Source organism: Haplochromis burtoni, unplaced genomic scaffold (genome assembly GCF_018398535.1).
Source record: "Haplochromis burtoni strain Fernald_Lab_line unplaced genomic scaffold, NCSU_Asbu1 Contig_1347, whole genome shotgun sequence".
Classification (NCBI taxonomy): Eukaryota; Metazoa; Chordata; class Actinopteri; order Cichliformes; family Cichlidae; genus Haplochromis; species Haplochromis burtoni.
Genome location: NW_024583708.1, coordinates 369 through 9,417, shown reverse-complemented (window position 1 = coordinate 9,417; position 9,049 = coordinate 369). Strand labels below are relative to the sequence as shown.

General features: G+C 41.4%; 1 long non-coding RNA gene across 1 annotated transcript; it reads right to left on the bottom strand.

The window, feature by feature from the left end:
- Window positions 1–1,699: 1,699 nt before the first annotated feature.
- Window positions 1,700–8,778, bottom strand: LOC121813265. The gene is made up of 3 exons (XR_006053611.1): window positions 8,722–8,778; window positions 6,871–7,010; window positions 1,700–5,310 (listed from the first exon to the last, which is right to left on the bottom strand). It is a non-coding gene; the product is annotated as an uncharacterized LOC121813265 (long non-coding RNA).
- Between the last annotated feature and the right edge of the window lie 271 nt (window positions 8,779–9,049).

Below are 9,049 nucleotides of genomic sequence, written 5' to 3'. Positions count from 1 at the left end.
GGAACATGATAGCAGGGGTGAACAGAATCCTGCAGCCAGAGTTTAAATGAGTGAAACTAAATGAGTGAAACTAGCAGATTTTTTGTTTTTGTTTTGTTTTTTGTTTTGTTTTGTTACTGAAGTATGGGTGTTTTCTCACCTATAAGAGAAAGAACATTTTGTGACAAGCCTTAAGACCGGGCTTCTGTATTTTTTCTTTTTATTTTGTTTTTCAGTTTTATTTGTCATTTTTCATTTTATTTTTATTTTTTGAACAGTGCACTGATTTTTGTTTGTGAATTTCTTTTCTTTAAGCAGATCTGCACGTCGGGAATTAAAAGCGCTACACGTCGTCGAGAAAATTGTTGCAAGTGAGTTTCTCCACATTAAAATGGGCTCAGGAGAAAGCCACTTATTTGGGACAATTAGAAAATGAGAGTCCCAGCCTAAAAAGGATTCAGCGAGGTAATCCGATCTAAAGTTCTTCTTTTTCTTTTTGAAATGACGTCATTTTGCTGAGAGTGGAAACTAAATGCGACGATAGGTTCCACTATCAGCAAAGAAAGAAAGAATGGATGAATGGAAATAAAATAAAAACAAACTGACTGACTGGTAAAAGCTGACAAGACTTACCACGACTCAAGGTTAACCTCCACCTAGACAGGACAAAAGGGTGGATGAATTTATGTGTTTCCTTTTACAGGAGCAGAAAGATGACAGCAACATCTGAGGTTGCGTGATGATTTAACCTTTTAAATGCCATTTTCTGTGTTTGTGAATCTATCAGGGGTGTGTTATTCATGGGCTTGTGTTGCTCACAGAAGTTACTGTGAGAAAGTGTGTACACACCTGCGCAGCGCTAACATTTGCATTCTCTTTTCTACAGCATTACAGTTCTTCATGTGATTTGATGATGTGATTTCTAACAGAACAATTGGTGGATGTTTGTTTCTCTACTACAGGTTATGAGTTGGTGATGCTGTTACACTGTGTTGTTGGGAAAATGTGAAGGTTACTTTGAGATGTGAATAACATGTGAGAAATTTCTGTGTTGAAACTCAGTGTCATTCTTTTTACAGCGATGGCTTAACTTTATGGTCTTTTTATGGCACCTCTGGAATGTGGATGGCCGACGCCTGCCCACCACACGATCCATGTGTGTTGCTAATGTTTGTTTTCTTTAAGAGTGCATGTGGAGGATTCAGCAGAAGTGGACAAGTGACATGAGAAAAACAAATAAGGGATGCAGTGTTTATGGAATAGTTGAAGATGGGCTATTGAGCTCATAGTGATAAAATGGGTGGAGTGACATTGTTTAAGGAAAGTCACAGATTAAATTGTGGAATAAATTGGGATGATTCATGATTTGGGACAAATTATGGTAATAATAGTGATTTAATGATTGGAGAAAACCTGCACATGATACTTGTCTGTTATGCTGAGTACTTTATCACTCTCATGATCTATAGTTGGTTGCAAATGTGAAGTTTGATTTAACAGATTTGTCTTCCAGGTTACAGGCTCCAGGTGGAGCTGGGAGTTAAACAAGCTTAACATGTGACTGCTGATTAATGTTTTTACACAGGGTTACAGGTTGGAGTATGGCTGCTCCAAGTGGGAAACCCTGGAGATTGTTTTAGAGAGAATGTGCAACATTCTTGTGCATGTCTCATTGGGGAGTTGACACATGGCGAAAGCCGTGTGACGAGAGGAGTGTTAATTTTTCAATTTGTAGATGTCGTGAGGTGCCATGACGAGAAGGAGTGGCTGAGAGGATCGTCCACAAGATGGGAGCTGAGGCCAGGAGAGAGGCTTCAGGAGGATCAGAGATCATCTTCAGCACAGCAGACATCACACAGAGAGCTGTGCTACTGAGCTTCCAGGAGATCAAGAGGAGACTTCCCACAGCAAAATTTAAATAAAATGAAAGATTCAATGTTGACGCTGAGGAAGACAACTAAGGTGTACGACGTGCTCTGCCTTAAATCTTCAGCAGCGTTGGAACATGAGAACCTGAGGGATGGAGAGAGCGTGCCAAGCTCCAAAAGTGACAGCGCAGAGGAAGTCCAGCGATGGAATTGTGATTCTGTGTGAGGCACAAATACTAGGAGACTGGGAAATAGTTGACACCACTTTTCCCAAGGATGAAGATCACCTAAAGTGTGTCACTTTGCCATGCAGATTTGATGCTCTGCAGAGAAGCCTTCTGTGAGGGAGAGATGTAAACAGACGAGCCTTTTATCTACATTTAAATCATGTCAACTTCTCTAGGCTGGTTGAGGGGGAATTGGAGAGAAACGGTAGTGTTAGGTGTGACTGTTTTGAATCAGTTGTTCTGTTAAAACATTTTTGTGGGTGGATGTTAACCAAACTGTAACCATTACAACATGAACTTTTTACTACATAAAAAGGCTGAAAATGATTTTAAAAAAGACAGCTAACACTTACTATTTAGTTATTCTTAAGAAATCTTAAATCCTCAAACACTCTTCTGATCATCAGGATGGAACAAAAATCCATATAAAGATAAAAAGTGAGAGTTTCTCTGTCGGTTAAAAGGGGCCCGATTAAGGTTTGTTCAACACAAGCAATTTCTTTTTTGTAAAAGTAATCTGTGGGTGAACTGACCTTTGTACTAAAAAGCTGAACGAACTGATTCCTGTTCCTCTTCAACACCACTGTGTGTGACATCAAAGCTCACATCCTCATTTTTTGATAAAGATCTACTGTATATGCAAAGCAAGTGTCACAGTTACAGCAATTGGATTTGTTTCCAAGGAAACAGGTAGATATGTAAAGACAAAATCTGTCTGTCTCTCAGTGAACTGCAATATACTTGTTCTAATGAATAAAGGTACAGCTGTTCTGGAGAACTTTGTCCACCTTTGATTGTCTTTAAGTTGTGTTGGAGCCACAGAGAGCAAATCTTTGTTCTTCATGGAGAAGCAGTGAGGCTGTTTGGACTTTCCTATGAAACATCAGTGCAGGAGTCTCTCAGTACATCTGTCCTTGTGCAGTTTTTGTGTGGGTGACTGGCACTCCTGCACTTGGCATGGGGAGCTCCATCTGGGCCCTCCCTCTTTCCCCTGCTGGGATGGACGAACAGTTGTGATTGAGATGTGTGACTCTAGGTCTTCAGCACTCTCGGGGGTCCATGAACAGCCTCAACCTCATTTCCAAGTTCATTTTCATGACAAATGCTCAACACAGACACTCACATTCTCTCTGTCACTTCTAATATCTTAGCGTTCTTCTCCTGTCTTCTCCCAAAGTGGCTTTCATCCACTTTTTTGCTCTGGAAGTGATAATGAATTAAATAGTAATAAAATAAATAAATAAAACAAAAAGATAAAAAAGAGAGGAGCCTACAGAGAGTCCATAATGCATCTCTTTGTGTTTGGCACAACAAAGCATTCAGACGATGATTCTGCTTCTAAAACTGCCAGACAAAAGAAAGGCTCATCCACAGACTGTATGGGAGCATCACACAGACTCAGATACCTGCTAATTAGTGCTCAGTATCATTTAAATCAAATCCCGGGATTTCTCTCACCAAAACTGGGGAATTATATATTGGTAGATTTCTTTAATTTTTTTAAGTGATAGAAAGCAGCTCTGATACCCTTAACAAAACAAAACCGTGACTGACTTCCTCACTGTGACTCAGAGACAGAGATAAATATGACCACATTTTGTGTCTCAGACTTTTGGACCAATCACAAATATGTCTGTCTCGTCTCTTTTCAGTTCCATTTCTTTCAGACAACCAGCTCATTGGTTTGTTATATTATCAGAGGACAATGGTGAGTAAAACTGCATAAGTGTGGTAAAATACATGAAAATTATTTATGATGATAATAATAATAATATCAAGCAAATGTATGTAAAGGTTGAACAGTTAGAACCTTTTTCCCACTTGTACCTAATTGAATCTACTCAGTTTTGTCCATTTTCCATTAGAATTTATACCTCCTAATATGTGGGGTTGTTAGAAATGTTGCCCAAAGTCCATTTACGTATGTGACACAAACACAACACAAAAATAGAGGACCCCTGATTGCCTCCGATTGCTTTGAACCCTGTCCAGTATAAAAAAATTACCTGTTATTAGGTACTACCCCCTAATGGAAAACCTTAAAAACCAAGTCAATCTGACCCGAGTAGATACTCGTGAAGCAGGGCTAATAAGAACGAAGGACTAAACTTTGCAGAAGACCTGATTGAATTTCTCTTTGAGCAGATCTAAAACTAATTACAAATGCTAATTCAAACATAATGTCTTTAATTTGGCCTTCAGTGCTACTTTCAGGAACTATCGTTTTTTTGGCTGATTTTTTTCTGGTTTTTGCTTTCTGCTTCTTCAGCCAGGTCTCTGCAGCAGGTCAGAGAGTATTCCTCGTGCTCTTTACCAGAGCAACTTTTATCCAGCCAGCCTGTTAGTGGATCAGGTTAAGCTCACAGATGGTTTGTAAGGAATGAAACCATCATTTAGCATGTGTTTAAAATGCAAACAAATCCTAACCTTACCGCTAGGGTCACCAGGTGGGCACTGAAAGCTCAAGCTATAAATGACTGCTGTCATTTAGAAAGAAGCTGCTATGCTGTAACACCCAGTATTACCAGTAGATGGCAGCAGATTTCAAATGTTATTCCTGGGATCACTGTTAGTAAGAGGAGCTCTACTTTCTCTCTTCAGCTCTCCGTTTTCATGTTGTGATATTTTTTATTCTCCTGTATCACTAAATAAGTAAAATATTTCCTAAGAATAAAAACACACTGTACTGTCCCCTTTTTTGTCAGCTAGTTAATAAAGAACCTGTGATACATTTATTGGTTAGTTGACCTCGAACAAGTCAAATTTTCCATCTGGCACCTTTTTGAAACTGCAGACAAGCAACAGACAAACCAGGTCCCCAAATGTAGTATCCAACAAAGATAAAGAAAATATAGAAAACAGTAAAACTCCAGAGGACGCAGCATTATAATAACAAATGACTTTTTTAATGTAAGACTTTTAAAATGGTGCTTTTACCAAAAGGCAAAAGTAGAAAATCCAGAGGGTTTAACGAGAGAAATTAACGAAAGACTGAAGGCTGGTAGAGAAAAGACAACTAATCAACTGAAAGTCGGTGTTAGATTCTATTCAATGGAAACATATTCAATTATATTTTATCTGATTCAGATTTATTTCTAATGTCATGGATTATATGTGGATGTCCTCTGGTCCGAAGTGCTGCGGGGCCCAGTTAGAGACCAGCAGCTGGATGTCAGTGGTTTGACTGGTGGACTCCTTCAGTGAAGAGTAGACGACGTCTGGCTCTGGTTTAAAGTCTGAACACAAACACACACAGTTCAAACACATGATTACAAGCTTTGTAGTTCAATCAAGACCTTCAATCTCCACCTCTCTGCATCACACACAGTCCCAGTTCAGACTTTACTGGGAACCAGCTCCTCAGGTACAAATCACAGAGCTTCCATACTGCTCACATGTTAACTGCTTCTTCAAATTCAAAATCTCAAATGTGGAGCTCACAAATCTATAACCATTAGCTCAAGAAATGCATGAAAAGTCATTTTTTCCTGCTTCCACCTTCTCTCTCTCTCTTCTTTCTCACAGTCAGAACAATGTGACTTAAATGTGACTTAAAACATGAACCATTATTTAGTTTTTATTAAAATCGTTAACAAATGGAAACTGTTACACTGGAAATGATACATTTGTCTTGTGGATTATTTACATAACTCATATTTTGGGTTACAAGCATCAACAAGGAGATATTTTAAATAAACATCAATGTAGAGACCCAGGCCCTGAAAGGTACATGAGTCAGGTGTTACGTGTTATTATTATTTGCAATGTTGCATCACAATGCCAGTAAGTTTATTTTAAAAGAGCAGCTGGTTTTCTGACAACAGAGAGATGTTGTATCAAACACACACAGCCTCTGTTGTGATCAGAAGCTTCCACTGTGGTTAAAATGTGTTAAATGTTCACTGTGTTGCAGATGTTGAGAAATTAGAGTAGCGTGACAGACACACACTGTGTTTCCACAGCGTAGTTGTTATGTTGTGAAAGTGTTATGCACCATGTTGGTGTTTGACACATTAGCATGAAGGTACTTCACCACAGCTGTGTCGCAGCTGTGGTGAAGTACCTTGTGTTTTTTTCCCAGCTGTCAGCACTTCTGCTGTGAACCAATGAATGACGGACAGAACGGCGAGGTGTTTGTGTGAACAGGAAGGTAGCGTCCACAAAGCTGCCATCTTCTTTCAGTGCAGACTGAGACGCCTCACCACAAGCTGGAAAAACATGCTGCAGTGAGAACTCTCACCAGCATCAGACTAACTGCGGTCGTCAGCAGGATGTTGCTGCTGTTTAACATGCAGAACTTTAGAAATGATGGTGTAACTAAAGGACCGTTTGAGAGGCTGAAAACACACATTTGATGATCTTGGGTCTCTTTATGTGCCTCAGGCCCAGATGTCGTTCACACTTGTTTGTGAACGACATCTGGGCCTCATATGTGCCGCTACTGTACTTCCAAATACTCTGTGATCCAGATGTGGCCCAAAAATCATGATATTAAAGGTTAATAATTTCAAGTCTATATGACAGCTAGCAAACTACATGCAACAGCTGCCATCCGGCATCACAGATGCTAACAGAGTAGGAAACAAGCTGAAGTTGTCTAGAATGGTTCATAAAAGAGGAATTTCCATCATTGTTCACGACCACATGTGGTTCTAAGAAAATGCAGATGGGCCTCACTTAAATCGAACAATTCTGAGATATTTTACTCCTGCTACAGCAAGTCAGCGAGCTGCACTGTTGAACTGACTCCTTCATCAGCATCAACCCAGACCCGTTAATGATGATGTGAGTCTCACCTTCAGGTTTCCTGTCAACATCTTGTCTCACCAGAAGAACCAATAACACCAGTAGACTGATCCAACAGATGACAACACAGAGAGAACAGGAGGAGAGAATGATGGAGGAGAGATGGATGTAGGTGTGGTGGTGCGTTTGTCTAAAATAAAGCAAACGCACTCATTAAGTTCTCGTCACATTGTGAATGTTGAAACCTCTTGATACATGCTCAATCATTCAGGTAATTAAATCTCCAAATATTGATTCTGTTCATCGGCACGTAGCGTTTTTAGTGGGAGAAACGTCATGAGACCGATTGTCTGTGTGATCAACTCAGTCACCTATAACATCTCCAAGTCTCTTCACTTGTATCCCAGTCACAGAAGCGTTGGAGGTAGTCCGTAAGAGATTACAGGATGACCCCAACCTCAGCAACAGGACCACTCTCAGCATCGACCAAGTGTGTTTGCTCCTGGAACTGTGTCTTCATTCCACCTACTTACATACAAGGGTCAGTTCTACAGAAACAGGCAGAAACGTGGGTGTGCCATGGGCTCTCCAGTTTCACCCATTGTGGCCAATTTGTACATGGAAGAAGTGGAAAAGAGGGCTTTGCTATCCTACCCTGGAACACCACCAAGCCATTGGTTCAGATATGTGGATGACACCTGGGTGAAAATCAAATCTCAGGACGTACCACAATTCACGGATCACATTAACTCGGTGGACCGACACATCAAATTCACCAGGGAGGATATGAAAAGTGGCAGGTTAGCCTTCTTAGACTGTGAGATTTCCATCAGTAATGGGGGACATCTAAAAGCTGACGTGTACCGTAAACCTACACATACGGATCAGTATTTAAGGTTTGACTCTCATCATCCACTGGAGCACAAACTGGGTGCTCAGTCAGGACGCTACAACACAGAGCGAACACCATCCCCACTGACACAGCGGCCAGGGAGCAGAAGAACATCTTCAAGAAGGCCCTGAGTAAATGTGGTTATCCCAGCTGGACTTTTGTCAAAGCTGGGAAGGCACCTAAAGAAAGCTCCAGCCGATCCAGGAGAGAAGGACAACCGCTGCCCAAGCGAAAACCTGTAGTGATCCCATACGTGTCAGGAGTATCGGAGCAGTTGAGACGCATTTTTTCTAAACACCAGGTCTCTGTGGCTTTTAAACCCCAAAACACGCTGCGCCAAAAATTGGTCCACCCCAAGGATCGGGTCCCCCGACACACAGAGTAACATAGTGTACGCTGTTAAGTGAGGATTGCCAGGATTTATACATCGGGGAAACCAAACAACCTCTGGCAAAGCGGATGGCACAACACAGAAGAGCTACCTCGTCAGGCCAGGACTCTGCAGTCTATTTACACCTACAGGCCAGTGGACACTCTTTCAATGATGAGGATGTAAACATCCTGGACAGGGAGGAACGCTGGTTTGAGTGCAGAGTCAAGGAGGCCATTTACGTGAAAAGAGAAAGACCATCTCTGAATCGAGGAGGGGGCCTAAGGGTACATCTTTCTCCATCTTACAATGCTGTGATTGCAGCCATTCCCCAACTCTCTGTGAATGGTACTCATGACCATTGATCAGTGGTTGTTGATCAATGGTCATGAGAATTTGCATATTAATGATCAAGGAACTGACCTCCCAGCCCATTGTTCCTTCAGTGGGCTGGTTTCATTCATTATGCAAATGTACTGTTTATGAGTTTGGGGAAACCTGCCGTCAGCTGAGACTGAAGAAGTCACTTGGATGAGTGACGAAACGTTTCTCCCAATGAAAACGCTACATCCAGATGAACAGAACCAACTTTTGGAGAATGCTGAAAGCTGCAGAAACACAGACAGGTGAGTGTGTCACCTGTGACAGTGATCCAGCTGGATGGAGACTCTCCATGACCGCTGATGTCACACTTGTAGAGGCCTTCATCAGACCTGGAAACATGCTGGATGGTCATGTGACCTGTAGGCTGCTTCCTGATGAGGGAGCCATCTTTATAGAAAGCAGCTGGGAGGTTGGAGGGAGTGGTCTTTGTTTTACAGAGCAGAGTGACGTCATTTCCCTCCATCACAGGGAGGACAGGACTCTGCAGGATCACTGATCCACCTCAACACAGAGACAAACTACAGCATTTCATCCATTTACACACAGCTTCATCAACACTAACTCCACACACTCAGCTTACCAG